General features: G+C 43.6%; 1 long non-coding RNA gene across 3 annotated transcripts in view; it reads left to right on the top strand.

Moving 5' to 3' along the window:
* The first annotated feature begins 1,152 nt into the window (after positions 1-1,152).
* LOC144243149 (uncharacterized) overlaps positions 1,153-21,218 on the top strand; it is a 23,469-nt gene continuing 3,403 nt past the window's right edge. For all 3 annotated transcript variants that reach the window (XR_013338550.1, XR_013338549.1, XR_013338548.1), the window contains exon 1: positions 1,153-1,211. This is a non-coding gene — a long non-coding RNA (uncharacterized LOC144243149). The remainder of the gene's footprint in view (positions 1,212-21,218) is intronic.

The following is a 21,218-nucleotide window of genomic DNA, read 5'->3' as shown; positions in this document are numbered from 1 at the left end:
GGCCCATGTCAGGCCAGGGGTCTGCATGCTTGACAGCCCGCAACAGTCTGTCGGTGTGCCGGGCAGTTCAGCTGTTTTTCCCATGTGTCCATCCATGACCTACTAACCGAGCTGAGAGCTGACGAGCCGCAGATGTATGAGAAGACATCATCCTGGGTGCAGGGGCGACCAACACAGATGCTACAAGGGCCAGGTGAGTCGCATAAATTAGGGGACAGGCAGAAGCACGTGTGCCCCATTCAAAGGGACAGCCCTGCTCGATGCCCACAGGTTGTCCACCAGGAGAACAAGGGGCCCATGTGCTTAAACGTCTCGTTTTTCTCAGAAAACCTGGAAATCTAGATTTTTGTGTAACTTCTAGATGTGCGAATGTTAGAACTAATTCATTTTTTTCAAATGTACAGATCAAACGACATCTGCAGGGTTTGTAGCTCTGAGAATTATGAAATAATAAAACCGTTTTAGACATTCTAGAAAAATTCCATTTGGGTAAAATCACATGCGATGGCACCAAAACTAAGTTGTCTGAGGATGTAACTTATAAAAAGTATGAAAATTCAAGGCAAGCATTTGTCATAATATCCTTTGATTGTAAAGATTTAAATCCTAGTATATAACTGACAATAGTGGTAAGAAGCTTTCATTAAATGCCTACTATGTGCCAGGCGCTGTGCTAAGTGCTTTACAGATGCTCTTCCCTTTAGTCCTCAGAGAAACCCTATGAAGTTGGCATTATTATCCCAATTTTGCAGATGAGAATACTGGTAAGTCATAACTTGGTTACCAAAGTCCACTAGAAACTTGGAACAATGTACACACACACACACACACACACACACACTCACACACACACACACACACACACCATGTTTGATTAATACCTTGTACTCAACTCTTCCAGGTTTTCTAATTCATGCAAAAAAAATATTTTGCTCTGTCCTTGGCAAGTTCAATATGCTTCGTTAGAAAGGCACCAGACAGAAATGTCACCACAGTGATTAACTGGTTAGATTAGGAATTACTAAACCCCGAGAAGGCGTGGCGTTCTCTAAGAAGAGCCACCAGCCAGCTCTTCATTGGTTAAATCGGGGTTCCGCAAACGTGCCCATTCTTAAGTCACACAAAGAGCACTTGTTAGAGTTACAGGTTCTAGTCTACTACCACCCACCCCCTTCACCCTATGTCCCCACGGATGTCCTGAATCTCAGTCTGTAAGTAAAGAGCTTGGGAATCAATGTTCACCATAGGTAATGCTTTGATCAGGCAACTTTGGTAAATACTTGGTAATATCACTGTGCTCCCTCTAGGTAGGTAAGAATAGTGGATGAGAACCCCTCTCTCCCCAGGATGCTTTTGTTATGTGCCTTTTTTACTCCTTCATTGATGTTTACTAAACAATATTTGCCTTCTACTCTTTTGAAAGGCAGATTGAATACTTCAAATGGAGTTATTGAGGCGCGAAAATACTTAACTGAAATTTAACCCAAGGGCCCTCATCCTTTCCTAATTAGTTAGAGGACAGCGCGGTCCTGTGGAAATAGTCCACCAGCTACAGAATTCTCCCACCTCATCTTAAAAAGCTACCAGAGGCTTGAATGAATAGAAAAGTTACAATACAGGAAATAATTACAGTAACATCTACCACCTGTAAGGACAGCGGACTCCAGGTGTGCAAGAATCCACTTTTTCCCATGTGCTTTAATGTGTGTGAGTTCTTCGAAATTTAAATGCTGATCTTAGACCTTAATTTGAAAAGGTATGGAAATCTATACTAACCATTTACCAGGGAACTTCTTTGTGCGTGCTTTGATCGATTTTAGATTCAGAGAGCTCAATCCCACTGTATTTCACATGACTCCAAGTTCACCCTCTCTCTCCCTCTCCCTCCCCACCCCCAGCTTCTTTTTCTCCTTCACTCAATGTGAAACCCAGTATTTCATCACTCCTGCCAACGCATCTATCAGATTGTGTTTATCAGAATAAGGAACAGACAGTGCAGGTATTAAATTATCCTGTTGACTAACAGGACTGGAAAAAGCCAGAGAAGCACTTGCTGTGCATTCAATTCAGACTCTAGAACTTGACTCAGGAAGCCTGTTCTGGAAGGTTAAGACCAAATTATTGTCAAGGATGTATCACCTTAGTTGGAGAAGAAGCAAGACCAGTAGGGACAGTTGATGAAATCAAGCTTGAGGATTTAAAGGATCATTTAAAGGCCTGCAACTTGAGTGACCTCTCAAGTGACATAGAAGTGAATATTACATAAATACAGCTGGTTGATGTATTGGTGGTAATGGGCAACTGGATGAGCAAGAGGAAGTGGTGGGAGGTGGATTGCTTGTGGCCCTAAAATTGAAAGTTCATCCATTATTGCTCTTTACTTGAAATGATATTGTAGTCTTTAAAATACTGTTGTCCTAAATCATATTATCAAATAGGCGGTCTCTTAACACATATGAATACCAGAAAATTTGGAATTCTGTTAAGTAGATTGCATATTTCTAAAAACAATTCAGTTATAGCTCTTAATTTAGGCAGAGTAGAGATATTTCTACAAGAGAACACTGACCTATATAATCGGTTCCCTACTGCCATTGTGATTTCAAAATCTGACTTACTTCCCATAGCCCCAAAGGGTGCAACTACAGCCATGCCCCCACATCCTGCCAATAGCTTTCTGCCTCTGTGTTAACCACCTTCCAACCCCTACACTCACACCCACCCATTTCTTAGAACTTTCCTTCGAAGCAAAGCCTGTCAAGTGACGGATCAAAATGATTTCTGCATAATCAGTAAAAGCCTTTGTGTTCATATGAAAAAGACACGAGGGCAAAACCAAAAACCAAAACCACTGACAAAGCAGCAGGGCTGTGTCTGGATGGTATTTCACAGGGCCCATCAATGACGCAAGGCCACCAGATCTCACATTTCTCAAATTCTCACCCCAAGGCGTGAACATCTCTTTCTTTTGTGTCACTGTTCTTCTTGGTCTCCCTGTGCGATCTCATCCATCCATGGCTTCCCAATCACCCGTGCTTCAGGGCCAACCTCTCCCAGATCCCCAGGCAGGGTAGCCAGCTCTGAGAATACAGCAACAAATAAGACATGGTTCTGCCATTTGACTTGGAGTTACGCAAGTGGGGAAGATGCAATCTTATTTTAAGTAATCTTACTTACCAAAATGATTTATTTCAGTATATTCAGTGATCAGCAACAACAGATTGCAGAGTCTGCAAAATATTTCCATTGGACCGTCCAGAGCTGAACTTACTTTGACCCCTAGCCCTAGCCCTTCTCTTTTTAAAATGTCCTATCTCAGTTCAAGATGCTACCTCCCAGCCAAACCAGGAGTCCATTTCCCACCCTCCCCACTTTGGTCACCAAATTTGACAGAAAGCACCTCTGAAACATTTCTTAACCCAGTCTCTTCCTCTCCATCTCAGTGTCATATTGATATTCCTACCCCCTCTCAATGTCATATCAACTCCTCCTCTGTGGACGCTTTCCATGAGATCTTGATTCATTTTTCTGCTGTGAACTAGAAGTGTCATCCCTGAAATGCACCCCCAGCAGCCTATTGACTCACCTGTTAAAAGCCCCAGGTGTGTCCTCATTGCTTTCAGAATCATCTCAGCTCCTTAGCGTGGCATCCAAGGCCCTCCTCGCTCTAACTCTGCCTACCTCTCAACCTCCTTTGTGGCCAGTCTGGCCTCCTGCATACTAGTTTCAGCTCCAATGTGTCAAGCTGTTCTATGATTCCCTGCCTTGGAATGTATTTATCCTCTTACTTCCTTGATGACCTGCCACTCATCTTTTAGGATGCCCTTTACCTATCACCACCTTCACATATTCCCCTCAGCTGGGTGACCCTGCTCTATGGCTCTAAAGCACCCTATTTTATTATTGCACTTACCATATGATATTGAAAAATATACTTACATGTCTACACCTAAGTAGACCCAAACTTAAAAGATCTCCAAGGGGAGAAATCCGACTTATTTATATTTATGTCACACCTAGTAGGTGCCAAAGAAATGCTTGTTGATGACAGAAAAAATAAACAAATGAAGTCTACTATTCCTAGAACAATGCAGAGTATGGGCTTCATGTTACTAATTCCATTAATTGGAGAGCTTGTTAATACTCATAAACACTAGATTAAATGAAAATATATGTAAAGCAACTGGTATACAGTAGGGAATTAATTATTAATATCAAATCCCTCAAGTGCTCTGGGTTATTAAATGTTTACTTTGGATTTTGCCCAGTTAAAACTTGTGTTGGACCAGGGCACCTGCGNCCCCCCGCTCTGTCCCTCCCCTGCTGCTCTTTCTCTCTTGGTCTCAAAAATAAATAAATAAATAAACATTTTTAAAAGAAGTCATGGTGGACTTCCACATTTGACCAATATGGAATAATAGATTTACTTTCCCACCTGAAGCAACTAAAAAACTAGACAAAATATGTGATACAATGGCTTTCAAGAGACTGGATATCAGGCAACAGAGAATAGTGATCCTTAAGTTTGCCCTGGCTAAATGCCTCGAGGAAGTTTCCAGACATGATGCAGGGGAGGGTAACCCAGGCAGAAGCCAATGGTTTCCCTTAGTTGGAGAGACAGAGCTGGCAATCTACAGAAGCCAAGGCAGCGAGGGTAGGGTGACGGAGAGGAGAGAGCTACACACACAGGGAGAAGCACAATGAACTGAAGAGGGTCTTCCTAGAGTCTTCCGCTGAGTGCCGTTCGGTGCGTGTGTCTGAGGAAACTACCCAGGGCTGAGCAAAGATCTACGTAGAAAGATATAAAAACTATTGCTCAGACAGAGCCAGTAAGAGTTCCAATTCCCACCAGCCAGAGTGGAAAACTTTATAATTATGGGCCCATTGGCTAGAATACTGAGAATGCCTCGGTGGTAGGGAAATATTAGCCCTAGACTAAACATAGCTCTGAGCTCACCTAGCAAAGCTTAAAAGCAAACCCCAAAGGGATCAAACTATTTCCAAGTAACTCAACCTCATGCTAAAACAAAGTTCAAGAATATTTATAGAAATACAAATAAAAAATTACCAGGCGTGCAAAGAAGCAGGAAACTACAACCTCTAGTAAGAAGAAAAACAAATCAATGTAACCAACCTAATAATTATAAAGATGACAGAATTTGTTGACGAAGACATTAAAACAGTTACTAATCTTTTTTAAAAAAAAAACAGTTATTTTTTAAAAATGTTTATTTATTTTGAGAGAGAGAGAGGGAAGGAGAGGGAGAGAATCCCAAGCAGGCTCCTCACTATCAGCACAGAGCCTGAAGCAGGGGCTTGATCCCACGTCCCTGGGATCATAAACTGAGCCAAGACCAAGAGTCAGATGCTTAACCAAAGGAGCCCCCCAGGCACTCCTAAAAAAGTTATTAATCCATATTCTATATGTTCAAGGAGCTAAAGACTGAACACATTATGTTGCAACATGGAAAATATGAAAAAGAACAAAATAAAATTTCTAGAAATGAAAATTACAATGTCTGAAAAATATTCCTGACAGCACTGACAGCAAATTATATATTAGAGAAGAAAAAATTAGTGAACTTGAAGATACAGTAGTAGAAACTAAAATTAAACACAGGTTTTTTTAAAGGCTGAAACAAAATGAACAGAGCATCACTGAGCTGTGGGACAACTTCTAGTAGTCGAAGTTTCTTTCAAGGAATGTGTGTAGAGGGTGGAGGACAGCAAAATATTTGAATAAATAAAGGTTGAATATTTTCCAAACTTGAAGATGATGATCAACCCACAGACCCCAGGGGCTCAATGAACTCTGAGCAAAAGACACTTGAAGAAAAACATACCAAAGCACATCATGATCAAATTGCTTAAAAACAGCGATAAAGAAAAAAAAAATCTGAAAAGCAGCCATGTGGAGAGGGAAAAGTTATAAACAGAAAAAAAGATAAAAATGATAGGAAAGATAAAATGACAGAAAATTTCTTGTCAAACAATACTAGCCAGAGGACATTGGAGCAACTTATTTTTTGTTATTTTTAATTTTTTAAAGTTTATTTATTTTGTGTGTGAGAGAGAGAGTGTGCATGTATATGAGCAGGGGAGGGGCAGAGAGAGACTCCCAAGCAGGCTTCACACTGTCAGTGTCGAGCCCAATGTGGGGCTCAAACTCACAAACTTCGAGATCATGACCTGAGCCAAAATCAAGAGTTGGAGGCTTAACTGATTGAGTCACCCAGGTGCCCCTGAAGCAACAACTTTAAAACTCTGAAAGACAAACACTGTCAACTTACATTTCTATACCCAGTAAAAATATCTTTCAAAAAACAAAGACTTTTCCAGACATACAAAGGCTAAAAGATTTCCTCACCAGTAGATATCGCTACAAAAATGTTGAAGGAAGTCCTTCAGACAGAAGGAAAATGATACCAGATAGAAACCTGCATCTGTACAAAGAATTAAGAACACTGGAAAGGATAACTACACAGGTAAACATAAAAGGCTTTATTTCTTATAATTTAAATATATTTAAAGGAAAATTAACTATTGGGGCAGCTGGGTGGCACAGTCAGTTAAGCGTCTGACTCTTGATTTTGGCTCAGGTCATAATCTCACGGTTGGTAGGTTCAAGCCCCGTGTCAGACTCCATCCATGCTGACAGCGTGGAGCCTGCTTACAATTCTCTCTCTCCCTCTCGCTCTCTTTGCCCCTCCCCCCGTATCTCTCTCTCTCTCTCTGAAAATAAATCAATAGGCTTTACAAAAAAGAAATCAACAACTGAAGGATCTCTAGAAAATCCCCAAATATTTGAAAACTAAACACACATTTCTAAATAACACATGAATCTAAGAAGAAATGAAAAGGGCATTTAGAAAGTATTTTGAACAGAATTAAACTGGAAATATAACATCAAAATAGGTAGGTTTCTGCTAAAGTGGTACTCAGGGGGTAATTATAGCACTAAATATCCACATAAGAAATCAATGACCCCCCCCAACCCCGCCTTAAGAAACTAGAAAAAGAAGAGCAAATGAAATCCAAAGGAAGCAGAAGAACAAAAATAATAAAGATCAGGATGGAAATCAATAAAACAGAAACAGAAAGCACAACAGAGAAAAAAACAATGAAATCAAAATTGGTTCTTTGAGAAAATCAGCAACAGTGATAAAGTTAGCCAAGACTCATCAGGGAAAAAAAAGAAGACATAGATAATTAATACTAGGGATGAGCCAAAGAGTAAATCAGTGAAGGAGCCCGGATTCTAAGTCAGATCTGGCCAACTCTTGCGCCCATGCCCTATGTACTCCTTTGGGTTCCAGAAGGCCCAGCGGATTGACAAACAGGTTGGGCCTGCCTTGTGTAAAATTTTCCTGGGTCCATAAAAGTGTCTCTAACAAGTTAAATAACTTTCCAAATTACACTTTTGCAGCCAAACACTTCCCAGCAACGCTTGTATGTAAAAGATCTGTTTTGTTGCTGTCTAGATGCATTTGTAAGGAATTTTTTTAAACATCGCTTCTTTTATTTGGCAAATTATCTGACTTTCAACAGTAATTTTAAAAATAGATTCTTAAAGTCTGTACTTCTTTTAAACTAAGAGTATTCGCCAGAAAAGCAAAAGTAACTGTGGCTTCTATTTCAAAGATGCTTTATGCGGGGCTATAGGCTGGAATCCTGGCTACGTTAGAGTTTCAGATGGGGCTGCCTCCTCTTCTTACAAACATCAGAAGTAACTACAGGGTTAATCAGAGTGATGGAATAGGGGTGGAGAAAAGAAACTTAAACAGTCTGATCTTTCCCTCTGCCTCTCCAGTCTGAATGCGGCTGATAAATGAGTTCATCTCCCACACAAAACAGTCTTTGTTCTATTCTGTGGCTTCCTGGCTTTACACTTCTAAGAAAAAGACAAAAGGTAACATGGTTTGCCTCAACTTGCCTACTTACCACTCGCTGGAGCTTTTCATTTTTAGGCTCACAGTACAGTAGAAACATTTCTTGAAATTTGTCTTTATTTCAGTGTTAACTACTTTTGCCCTAAATTTCATTTGAAAGCATCCAAACCTTCAGAAAAGTGGAAGCAAAAGTACAAAGCACGCCACATACCCCTTACTTAGATTCATCAGTTGCTAACATTTTGCCACATTTGCTCTCCCACTTCTCTGTGTCGTCCTGGCTGAGCCGTGTGAAAATAAATCACACCTATCCTGACAGGTCACCCCTAAGTACTTCCACAGGAAATCTCCTGAGAGAAAGAACATATTCCTACGTGACTCTCAAGAAATTTAACACTGATTTGATAATCTCCCTCCCTCACCCCTTTCTCTCTCTCTCTCTGACACACACACACACCCACACACACACACACACCCACAGGTATTTTTAGAACTGTTTTGTTTTTGCTCATTCTGGAATGAGTCGAGAATCACACGTTGCATTTAGTTATCATATTGCCCAGTGATTTGTAAGCCACACTAAAGGTGTCTGTCTGATTGCCACTCCCGCCAACTAGGAAGTCTCAGACAAATGACAGCTTGATTTTGCAATTAATTCAGAACTTGGAGCACCTGGGTGGCTCAATCAGTTAAGCGCCTGACTGCGGCTCAGGTCATGATCTCATGGTTCATGACTTGGAGCCCTGCGTGGGGCTCTCTACTGCCAGCACAGAGCCCGCTTCAGATCCTCTGTCTCCCTCTCTCTCTGCCCCTACCCCGCTTGCATGCATGCTCTCTCTTTCTCTCTCTCTCTCTCTCCCTGTCAAAAATAAACATTTTTTAAAAATTCAGAACTCATAAATCTTGAAGTAAAGCCCTGAGTATTAGACACATGGTTCCAAAAGGCAGGAGCAGCTATTTCCTTAAGTCATCCTTTTGAATAAATGACATAACTCAGTTTTAAATGGTGGAGGACCTAAAGTCAGGGAAAGTACCATCTCCCCTTTCAAGCTGAACACTCCCCTCAAGAGCCATGCTGGTGTTTGCTGGGCGGCTGGTGAAGGACAGCTGCACAGTGACAAACATAGGCAATTTTCAGCGAAGCCTGACATCCTTCATAGGTCATCCTCACAACCACAGACGCTCAGAGCTGGGGGGCTTTTCTCTCTTTTTTTAGTTATTTATTTTTTTTAAGTAATCTTTATACCCAGCACAAAGACCAATGGGGGACTTGAACTCACAACCCTTAGATTAAGACCTCAGCTTAAGTGATGGAGCCACCCAGGCGCCTCAAGAGCTGGAGGTCTTAAAGGCAGCCCTCTTCCCTCCCATGGAAGGACTCATCCCCACAGCATCCCTGCCATCGTCTTCTGGCCTCTCTTTCAACACTCTGATCATGGGAAGTTTAAAGAGTCCATCACACTGGAAACGAGAACATCTCAGCTCCAGCCTTCGTGTCGCCACTTGTGAATGTTTGACCTCGGACAGGTCTTAAGCCGTACAGTCTCTCTAGCTATAATGACGGCACATCATCATGTGCCTCAGTTCTGCCTAAAGAATGTGTGGGGAGCAAATAAGAGAGAACGCGGAATGGCAAAGCCCTGCACAAATGTAGGCTTTTACTACCATTATGGGGAGCTCAGTGCCATCAGATGCATCAGGTCTTTGTTACCCTTTATCGTCCCCTGCGGCCACTGGCCCCCACTGTTTGAAGAAAGACATTGCACCAGCCCTTAAAACTTTCTTCACCAGATTAAGCAGCCCGCATTTCTTCAGCTAAAATGCCCCTAATCCTGGCATTATACCCAACACAGTACAGCCCAAGAAGCACACACTACTCTGAGCTTGACTTCAATCAAGGCAGGTGTTCCATACTCCTTATATAATTGGTCCTTTTTAGCCACATGAAGAACTGGCTGTTGGTCCTGGTGAAATTTCAGAGAATTGGTGTTTTTCCTTCATTCTGGCCTCTTGGGTGCTTTGGGAACTCCCATCTGTCCACAGGAGGCTATCTCACTCTCTCTCTCTCTCTTTTTTATTTTAAATAGTTTATTGTCAACTTGGTTTCCATATAACACCCAGTGCNGAGCTGGCAGTCAGCACAGAGCCCGACGCGGGGCTCGAACCCACAAACCGCGAGATCATGACCTAAGCAAAAGTCGGACGCTTAACCAACTAAGCCACCCAGGCGCCCCCTATTGTTAATTTTTTGAGGAATCGCCACAGTGTCTTCCAGAGGGGCTGCACCACTCTCTTTCTAGCTTCAAGTCATGTGAGAGTTCTGTGGGCATGGCCTGTCCATCTCCCCCAAATCACTGACGTAATTGTCCAACCAAAGCTCACTGTCAAAGTTCTCTCTCCAGAATGACCCCTGTTCATTGATCCATATTCTGTGGGTTCAGGTGCCCTCAACAGTCATGACTTCACATGACTGTGCTATCATTCAACATAGTTTGCTCATTTTTCATTCATTCATTCATTCTTCAGTTATTGAGCACTTGCTGTGTACCAGCCCTGCTCTATGCACCAGCCACTCAAAGATGAAGAAGACAAGGTGGTGCCCTTACAATTTTTCCCATAAGATGATCCTGATAATTTTGTCTATGCCATTCTCCTTGTTGACCCCTTCAGTAAGTCTATCAAAAGGAAAATGACAGGGCCACCTGGATGGCTCAGTTGGTTAAACATCTGACTCTTGATCTTGGCTCAGGTCATGATCTCACAGTTTGTGAGTCTGAGCCCCGCATCAGGCTCTGGGCTGATGGCACAGAGCCTGCTTGGAATTCTGTATCTCCTTCTCTCTGCCCCTCCCCCACTTATGCCCTCTTTCTCTCTCTCTCAAAGAGGAGGGGGTGGAATGAGATCTTCTGAGGGGTTCAGAGGAGTCTTCTTTCTTGGAGAACTATTTATGAACATGTCCCAGAATTTGGTGAGAAATTTGGGTATCAGCGTAGATACCCCCTCTCACCTAAGTAGTTTCCTGCCCCCCTGCCCAATTCCCTATGAANGTACTTAGAGCAGCTCTGTTTACCCAGAACTCTCCCCATCACTGATCAGCCCAGAGCCCTTTACCAGGGGTTACATCACTGGGTCCTAGAGACTTTTGTCTCAGGCTGACTAGCTCTTCAAAAGAGGAACCATCAACCTGGACTCTGTGGGCCCCCAAGTTCACAGCCACAGGAAAATTCAGAGGCAAATGTACAGCGGAGGCAACAGTGACATCATCTGATTCTCTGGTTCTGGTTCAGTCCTGAGGCCTGATCGATCCCTACCCTCACTTCTGTAACACAGCTCCCTGTCCTTACAATAAACTCTACTTCATTTAAGCTGCTTAAATTGGCTTATGCTATTTGAAATTTTATTTATAAAAAAAAATTTTAAGATTTTTTTTTTAAATGTTTTATTTATTTCTAGGAGAGAGAGACAGCGTGAGCAGGGGAGGGTCAGAGAGAGATGGAGTCACAGACTGAAACAGGCTCCAGGCTCCGAGCTGGCAGTCAGCACAGAGCCCAACGCGGGGCTCGAACCCACAAACCACGAGATCATGACCTAAGCGAAAGTCGGAAAGTCGGACGCTTAACCGACTAAGCCACCCAGGCGCCCCTTAAGATTTTTTTTTTAAGTAATCTCTACACCCAACATGGGGCTCAAACTCACAACCCTGAGATCAACAGTCACATGCTCTACTGATAGAACCAGCCAGGCACCCTGTTGTTTGCAATTTTAAAATCCTAATCCGTAATACAGAAAAGATGGCATTAATAGCCCATTTTTAGATCCTTTTTGATAATGGGAACACTTACTGACTTTCAGTTTTTACTCCCGCTCCCTGCTTCCTCTAGGAAATCTACAAGTCCTTTCCTTATTCAGGATTGTGTTTCATCTAGACTAAGAGACTTAAATTCATGCCAGCACACAGTCTGCCCCAGTCTTAAAGTCTAGTTCCTTTCTTATTGTGTTTGATTCACTCCTTCCAATTCAGAGTCCATTCTCTCAGATCAGAGAGGCAGAAATAAAACAGCAGTGAAGTAGATTTGTTTTCTCTTGGCCCCAGTCAGCACCAGCCTCTTCCTCCTTCCTGCCTCGAGAAGCTCTATGGCACGATGGATACCAGTGTAGGCACAGACCCTACTGGTTGGCTGTGTGACCTGGGGAAAATTAGGCAACCTCTCTGTGTCTCAGAGTCCTCATCTAAAACCTAGGGGTCATCGCAGTGTCTAATGTATGGGACTTTTGTGAGACTTTGAATAAATGCATTGATACACACAGAGGACAGGACTCAATGCATGTTCACCACTATTTTGTCTCTTATTTTGACCTAAGCTAAGAGCCTCCTTTTGGGTGTACATTCAAAGTTCCTATAAGCTTCACTTTTAGGCTTGCCATGTTTCAGGCATCTTATTTTTCCTTAGGGTTTTCTTGTTTTCTTGTGAATGAGAAAATAAAACCAAGGCTGACCACTAACTCAAGGAGTCTAGCCCACCAATAGGAAAAATGCACTGCTGGAATGTCCCAGAGCACCCTCCGGATGACTGCTTGGCCCTACATTTGTCTCTGCAGGCAGCTCTGCTTTTCCAGAGGTCACCCTCAGCAGGCCTCAGAGCCCGCCGCTGCCCCTTCCCTGTGCTGCGAGGCTATTCCACACTGCGAAAGTTGGGCAAGAAGGCAGTGCCCTGCTGCTTGAAGAAATGCATGTTCCTCCCCAGGAACCAGGAAGCCCACCTCAGTGGGGCTTTACATGGCCTGGAAGTTCTGTAGGGTGAAATAAGTGAGTCTCTCCATACACTCAAACCAAACAGATTTCAGAGTTGAGAAGGCTCTTTCCCATTGTCTCCTCCTCCACCCCTCTATAATTATCCGCTTTTGAAATAAAAGGCATCCGTGAAATACAACTTGCCAAAACTGACTCGGAGAAACGGGAGGTCCTAACTATGGCAACATTTAAAAACCACACTCAATTTTTGTCATCTATTAGCACTGCCAAGGGCACCATCTGACAAGCAGTGTTGGAAATAAGAAATGGAAGGAAGAAGGGAGGTTCATTCATTCACGCATGGGCCAAGCACCGAGTAGGGCCGGCGGGCCAGGCGCTGTGCTGGCCACCAAGAAGGCAGGCGGGAGGAGATGGCTCCTGCCTTTCAGGGAGCTCCCAGGGAGGGGAGGCGGGTTGCCTTGTAATAGATCAGCAGTGTCAATCGATGCCCTGACGTGTATGTGCAGATGAGCCTGGGAACACAGGCGAAGGAACAAATCATTCTAGGGAATCCATCCTAGGGAAGCTGGTGACGGCCTGACACAGCCGGGGGAGGAGGAGGATCTTGTAGGATGACTCCACCAGAAGACAAAGAAGGAAATGGGAAGCAGAGAGTGTTTCATGTAGAGACAATAGCCCAGGCGGAGCCAGAGCGCGGAGGCTTGAACACGCGTGATGCCAGTGTGCTGAGAACAGCAAGTTCCCTGTAGAGCAGGAACGGGGGCAGGGAAGGGAACTCTTTGCTGAAATCTAGGCCCCCAAAGTAACTCAGCATCCCTGCAGGGGGGCGGGGGAGGGGCTCTACCTGCAGTGGCCCTGAGGCAGGCAGGCCCGGTGGGGGAGCTGGCCATGGCCAACAAGGAATTGTTAGGTTTCTAAGCAGAAGAGTGATGTAATTAGATTTGTTTTTGCGAATTTTTGTGGCAGAATGGAGTAGGAAGCAGGCCAGACAGAGACTGAAGAGATAAATCAGGAGATTATTCTAGCTGTCTTACAGAGCTATTATGATAAATGAAAGCAATTGGGAGGAAGAAGAGGGGGTGAATCCATGAGACATTTCCAAGGAAGGAACAACAGAACTTGATGAGCTGTTGGATGTGGGCGGTGAAGGAGAGAAGAGAATCAAGAGTGATTCCAAAGTGTCTGCCTCAGGCTTCCCGAAGGTTGGGGAGCCCTTAAGAGAAGGAGGGAAGGGAGGCAGGAAGGGGCTTGCATTTGTAGGGCATGTCAAAAGGACTCTCAACAGTCTGGGGTTGAGCAAAATGGCAGGGAGGTGGCCTGTGGGCAACCAGGTGTCCAGAGATGGGGACAGTTAGAGTGGACACCAGGAGAGGAGCTGAGCTTACGCATGTGGCTTCGGAGTGATGACTGATAAGGGAGTGTGCAGGGGTGTTGGGATGGGGGGTGTGCACCTAAAGATGTCACCAGCTCAGATGTGAGTCGTAGACACCCAGATTGAGCAGCTTGCGGGGAGGAATCAAATGGGGTGGGAAGCTGGGGTGGAGGGGGTGTTTCAAAGGGAGGATGAAAGTGTCCAATGCCTGAGAGAGGTCACATAGGGACAGGACCGGAACCCATTTATCAGGTGTGGCAATAACAAGGCCATTGCTGCCCTGAGAGGAAGCAATTGTGATGAGCTCGGATTCAGAGCCAGACCATAGCAGACTCAGAAAGGAGTCAGAGGCGAGGAGGTAAAGATAATGACTGAACGTGATTCTTTTAAGACCTTCTGGAGGGAAAAGAGAGGCAGGCCAGTAGCTAGAAGGAAGTGGCAGAGGGAAATACACAATTCCCTTCCAAAAAAACACTTTTTACTTAAAATGGCACACCCTAACATGAACAATTGGATACAGATATTATTTTCTACATCCTATATACCAAGAATTATTCAGAATATTTTCTACTCTAAAAATTCCTAGTCGTGTATTTGCCAAGGGTACAGGCTCAGGAAGTTAGGTTGATAATACTTTTTCAGTTTGAATATTTGAGAACCGTATCTATTTCATATCATCTAATATTCTTGCAGTAAAACAAAACAAAACAAAACAAAAACATAACACCAGGGGTACAAGTGAGGTTACATGATGTTTATAAGAAGGGATGCAAGAGACAAGAATGAGGTTCAAAATCTATACTCCTCACATGACGCTTCAGCCACAGATGTGTTTCCATGAATAGAGTGTCACTCATAACCTCAAGACAGCTCAATAATAACACAAATAATAGGGGCACCTGGGTGGCTCAGTGGGTTGGGTGTCCGACTTCGGCTCAGGTCATGATCTCATGGTTCGTGGGTTTGAGTCCGACGTCGGGCTCTGTGCTGACTGCCAGCTCAGAGCCTGGAGCCTGCTTCGGATTCTGTGTCTCTTTCTCTCTCTGACCCTGCCCTGCTCACGCTCACTCTCTCTCTCTCTCTCAGAAATAAATAAAACATTCAAAAAAATTAAATAACACAAATAACAGCAAACATTTATACAGTGTTTACTATATTCTAGGCAATATCCTAAGTGCTTTAATATATGAACCTAATCATTATAATGTGGCTATATGTTTATATGAATATATAAAATACTTTTTTCCTGGTCTTTACTGTTTTGGTAACAGGAATTGAAAGAAGATTTATTTAATACCACATGCATAGAAACCCAACCAAAGAAATCGGAAATATGTAGTAAATGGTTTTTTTCCCTTTTTTTAAAAATTCATTTTGGATGCTGGTGCTAAACTTCCAAGTGTCATGATTTCAAAAAAAAATTTTTTATGCCCTTTTTATTTCAAGGATGAGGGAAGGATACATTTTTGCTTTCTTACATGACTGTCTGAAAATGTGCAATATGGGGCCACCGGGTGGCTCAGTCAGTTGAGCTTCTGACTCAGGTCATAATCTCGTGATTTATGAGTTCAAGCCCCACATTGGGCTCACTGCTATCAGTGCAGATCCTGCTTCGGATTTTCTGTCCGCACCCCCCCACCCCGCCCCTCCCCTGCTCATGTTCTCTCTGTCAAAAATAAATATTTAAAAAAATAAAGAAAATATGCAGTATGAAATTCTTCAACTATAAAATTTTTACCTTTGAAAGGGAAAATAAATAACCAAAACAATCTTATGAAAAAAATACTATCATTATCCCATTTTGCAGATAAGGAAATTAGCTCAGAGCATGTAAGTAACCCACTCACGTTCATGTGGCCAGTAAGTCAGAGGTGAATTGTTATAAATGATTTTATTACATTTAGAAATTAAAGTGAAGCAGTAAAATATAAAGGGAGTTAAAACAGAAGACTAAAAAAAAAAAACAAAACAAAAAAACCCACAAACCCAAAACCAAAAAAACCAAAAATGCAAAAATACCAAAGCCAGAAATGATCCAAATGTCCTCCAACAATAATCGGTAAACAAATTGTGGTTTATTCAACCAACAAAATACTACCCAGTGATTTAAAAAATGAACTATTCATGAAACATGAATGAACCTCAAGAAAGTTATATGGAATCAAGTGCCAAGCAACCAAAGGAATACTTGCTACCCAGTTCCATTTATAGGATGTTCCAGAACAGGTGAGACTAAAGCAGTGGCTACCTCTAGGGTAGAGGTGATGGAGTGGGGGCCAGTGGCTAGAAAGGGTCCTGGGGGATTTTGAGGGGGTGAAAATGTTTTCTCTGAGGGTGATTGTCCCGAACGTAGTCATATACAAATACATTTTAGAAAATGGTAAAAGGTCCAGAGAGAATTGATGACGTAAGGCTGGGGAGGAGGCAGGTAACAACCAATGATGGCAAGCTGCGCTCCAGACAAGGCTCTGTGCGAGGGGGGAGAGTCAGCGGCCTAGTGAGAGGGGCCAGCAGGGAAAGGGAGCCAGCCAGAAAGCTCATGTGTCATTCAGCTGGACGAGGGAACACATGGGAGGATTCTCTTCCAAGGGCAGATGTCCTTGGGGTTAAGGGCATTAGGGCTGGAAGAGAATCCCCCCTTTGTGGATAAGTACTCAATGTTAGTGACTTATTCGTGGTTACACAGCTAATTGGCCACAGAGCTGGGATTAGCACTGAGTTCTTTTACATCAATAGGAGAAGTCAGTTGGGGGTAATGGCAGGCCTGCTTCGGTTCCCACTGCTAATGAGGGCTCTTACCCTTGCTTACACAAAGGGAGGAATGACTTCCAGTCACCTTCTGTTATTTCTTTTTTATGTTTTTTAATGACATTCATTAGTCAGCTTCCATTGGCCAGGTGCTCTTAGGTGCTGACAGTTAAAAAATAAAAAGCCACTGCCCCTGTTCTCAGGTAACTAAAGGTTTGTTAGGGGAGACCCGTGTGAGTAGACAACGTACTTGTGTGAAGAGCTTAACAGGAGGGGTGGGGAATATGGTTTGCTGGCCAAGCCATTCTGCCATAATGGGGAGTGCAGAAGGCTTCACAGGGAGAGAGGGCAGGTTGCAGTTAGGGAACTGAGTTTAAGGATAAAATAATTGCCTTAAAAGCACAGAGATGCACATGTCAAGACACAAGAAACTGTCCTCCCTCAGGCAGAGACCCATGGTCACAAAGGCATACGGCCGGCCCTCAGCCAAACGGACCCATCATATCAATCAGCACCAAGTGCCCATCAAGGGATTGACTTATATACACCCCTGGAAAGAGATACAATGAGCCCCAACATGTGCTACAAGGAGAATTTCCACAATAGAGTGAGGATTGAGTTTTGGTGAGTGGAAACGGGATGTTTTTAAGCACATGCTAACCACCGGGATGGTCACAAAACAGTCCCCTACACCAGCTGCACAGGCAGCAGTCCTGGGCAGTGACCTGCTGGCTTTATCAAGCAGTAGCTCCTGACGCCGAGAGGCACGCACACTCACTGACGCAGGCTGCAGCTCTGCCGGTGATGGATAGCAAAACAAAGGCAGCACTAATGAAAAATTAATGAAAATGGTTACTTCCATAAGAAAAATGATCTGTTCTCTCCCACCTTTGTATCGATTTTTGACCAGCCCTGTAATTGGAAATGTATAATTTTATCCTGAGGCAAAGGCAGGCGGAGGGGCAGAGAGTGGGATCCAGTCAGATGTGGGCAGGCTTCTAGCCACACGGCCAAGCTGCACCCTGGGGGGTGTAGCCCGCACCCCACTCACTTCTCTCCACACCTGACACCTGTTCCTCTCAGGCTCCAAAGCCTGAGTCATGCGCGGGTTGCTGATAACGAGGACACCCTAATGATCTCATGTCCGCTAGCCTTTTGGGATGACTCTTATAGCATTCAATTAAAATAAATACGGCTTCAACCTGTGTGATGCAGGAAGTCGCAACCCTCCTCCAATACTTTAGGAATTCGGAGGAAAGATATTTTCCCTTTTATCCAGTAGTCACCTGTCATACTCAATTCCAGACTCACCTCCTCCATCCCTTCTCATCTCACTTGCCCTAAGCACTTGGGCACCAGCTTGTATATTGCCCATCTCCTGGGCTCTCCAAAGATGCTAAACTAGAGCAGGGCTAGGTTAGGTTAGTTACGTTAACTAAAGCAGATTTTATTGCAGTTTGGAGGGCAAGAATTTCATTTGCTTTGCTCACCTCTGAATCTCATGTGCCAAACCACCACCTGAGTCATCATAGGAGCTTAAAAATAATTATTGACTTGGAGGAGTCAAATTCATAAAGACACAACACAGAATGGTGATGACCAGGGCCTGGGGAATGTGGAGTTATGGTTTAGGGGAGGCAGAGTTTCAGTTTGGGGAGATGAAAAGGTTCTAGAGATGGATGGCAGCGATGGTTGTGTAACAAGGTGAATGTTTTTAATACCGCTGACTGTACAGCTAAGGATGGCTAAGATGGGAGATTTTATGTTATGTATACTTTACCACAATAAAAAATTGAATGAAGTAATGATATTATGGCGGTGGGGGGGGGCGGCACTTAGAATAAAAAACCACCTAAAACTGAACATCTGACCTCCGGTTCCTAAATTCCCCAACTCATAGGGAGGCTGGTCCAGAGTTCTCCAAAGTGAATGCTCCAAATTTATCCTTAACACAACCCAACTGGGGAGAGGAAAAAAATATCAGAATTTCTAGGTGTATATTTTATTTCATTCTTTAATTTTTTTTTTATTTGGCTATAGATTTAAGTATACATACTGTAGAACAGTACTGACGGCCAAGTATATAACTTATAAATAAACAGGCTTACACTGAAGGAACACTATGGAAAACTCTGCACTCCCAGGTTGCATGGTCAACGTTGGCACGTGCCTTTCTCCTCCTCCTCTGCTGTCACTCCACCCTTCAGTTTTTTCGTCTGTAAAGTAAGGACTGTGGATCAGATGCTCCCAAAGGGCTTAGCCGTCTCTACTCCCCGGTTTTCTACCCAAGTGCCACCTTCCAAGTGGAAGTCACTCTCAGCGACAATGCAGTTATGTGTCAGGGCTGGGGGCACGTCATCTCTGCTGCTCCAGCTTCAGGGAGACTTTGGGGATGCGGCCTGACTGACTTCTCAGTCACAGACAAACTGCCAACCCCTCCTTTAGGACATTAAAAGCCGCAGACCAGTCAGGGCCCTTCCACCATTCAAAGTAGGCATCATGAAAGGTGCCCTTTGAGGGATAGAAAAACAAATCTACGTCAAGTTTCCATCAAGGTCTTGTTCCTACGGAGTATGGGTCTAGCAGGAAATGTGTGTTTTTGAAGACTTAGCCCAGTGCTGGCTTTGCAGCCAGACAGTCCTGGACATTAGTCCCTTGTCCCTCCATGCATTTCTTAAGTGACTTCAGGCAAGTTGCTTAATCATTCTGAGTCTCAAATTCCTGTTCTGATGATCCAAGAAAATAACACATGTATCTTGTGGGGCTATTGGGAAACTAAAAAGATGAGTGTAAAGTGAGACCGCAATAAAATATAACCATGATCACTGCTATTATGTCCTGTTTCCCCATATATGAAGTAAGAGATTAAGTCAGAATTACAGATTTTTTAATAGCTAGCTGCCAGAACTTGGGGCAAGGCAAGGGGTTCTAGGTAGTTCTTCCTCCAAGATGCCTCTTTTTGCTAACGCTGCTTTTCTCAGATTTAACTATTTCATTTCATTTGAAGGAAGGATGTTGCAGATTTTAAAAAGTGCTTTAAAAATACTGAGACTAGGGGGCACCTGGGTGACTCAGTTGGTTAAGTGTCTGACTTTGGCTCAGGCAATGATCTCACAGTTTGTGAGTTTGAGCCTGGTGTTGGGCTTGCTGCTGTCAGTGCAGAGCCCGCTTTGGATGTTCTGTCTCCTTCTCTCTTTGTCCCTCCCCCGCTCATGCTCTTTCTCTCAAAAATAATTAAACATTAAAAAAAATACTGGGACTAGAGCATCACATAATTTTTAATCATATGATTCTAACTGAAATATAGTAAGACAACTGAATCCCAATCAATGGGGGTGGGGGAGCCAGATCTCGCCTGACAGAGAAAGTGAGATGGGTTGGCCCAGAATTCCAGACCCCAATCTTCCCAAATCTCCTTCACCCGGCTGTGGAAGGACTAGTTCTCTGTTAAAGCAACTTCCAGGATGAGCTGCTCACCTCCTAGACAGGTGGTTAAACACCTCCTCCATGGAATATCTCACACTGCCATCTCTGCCTACGACTGCTCATTTCCTAACTTCTCACATTCAAGGAGGGGAGGAAGGGACAGAGAGCTAGTTATTAAGAAATACTTCTGAGTATACTTAGGTCTGCCATCTCTCACATCTTTTTAATTCCATTTCGGCCTTGGGCACAGATTTAAAACAAAGCTATACTGGAGGTGGTCTTCAAAAGCAACAGCCGATGATTAATGCTCTTACTGTTCTTTGAGGCCATGGGTGACCTTTGCACTGTCCTCCATGAGCAGTCTGCTAATCTCAATTCAGAACCTGGTGGAAATAGCATGGTCTGGAAGTGTAGAGCAGATCTAGTTCTCCTTCATTTGTTGGCTTAAAAACCTTGGGCAAATAACGTGCATTCTTAAGCCTTGGTTTCCACATCTGAAAAATGAAGGTAACTAATGCTCTCCTTGACCACCTCACAGGACCTTTGTAAAGATCTCATGAAAGAATGGAGGCAAGAAGTGGTGCCTGGGTGGCTCTGTCAGTTGAGTATCTGACTTTGGCTTAGGTCATGATCTCATGGTTCATGAGTTCGAGCCTGGTGTCGGGCTCTGTGCTAACAGCTCAGAGCCTTGAGCCTGCTCAGATTCAGCATCTCTGTCTCTCTCTTCCCCTCCCCCACTCACACGCTGTCTCTCTCTCTCTCAAAAATAAATGTTAAAAAAAAAATTTAAAGAATGGAGGCAAGAAATATGTAGAACCAGACAGATACAGGGCACATGTTTGGCTCAGTCAGTTTAAGCATCTGACTTTTGATATCAGCTCAGGTCATGATCTCATGGTTTGTGAGATCAAGCCCCATGTCAGGCTTTGTGCTGACACCATGGAGTCCACTTGGGATTCTCTCTCCTTCTCTCTCTCTGCCCCTCCCCTACTTGCACACATGCTTTCTAAACAAACAAACATTAAAAAAA

This window comes from Crocuta crocuta, unplaced genomic scaffold, assembly GCF_008692635.1.
Source record: "Crocuta crocuta isolate KB4526 unplaced genomic scaffold, BGI_CrCroc_1.0 scaffold26, whole genome shotgun sequence".
Lineage (NCBI taxonomy): Eukaryota > Metazoa > Chordata > Mammalia > Carnivora > Hyaenidae > Crocuta > Crocuta crocuta.
The sequence above is the reverse complement of the archived record's forward strand: the minus strand, read 5'-3'. Positions and strand labels throughout refer to the sequence as shown.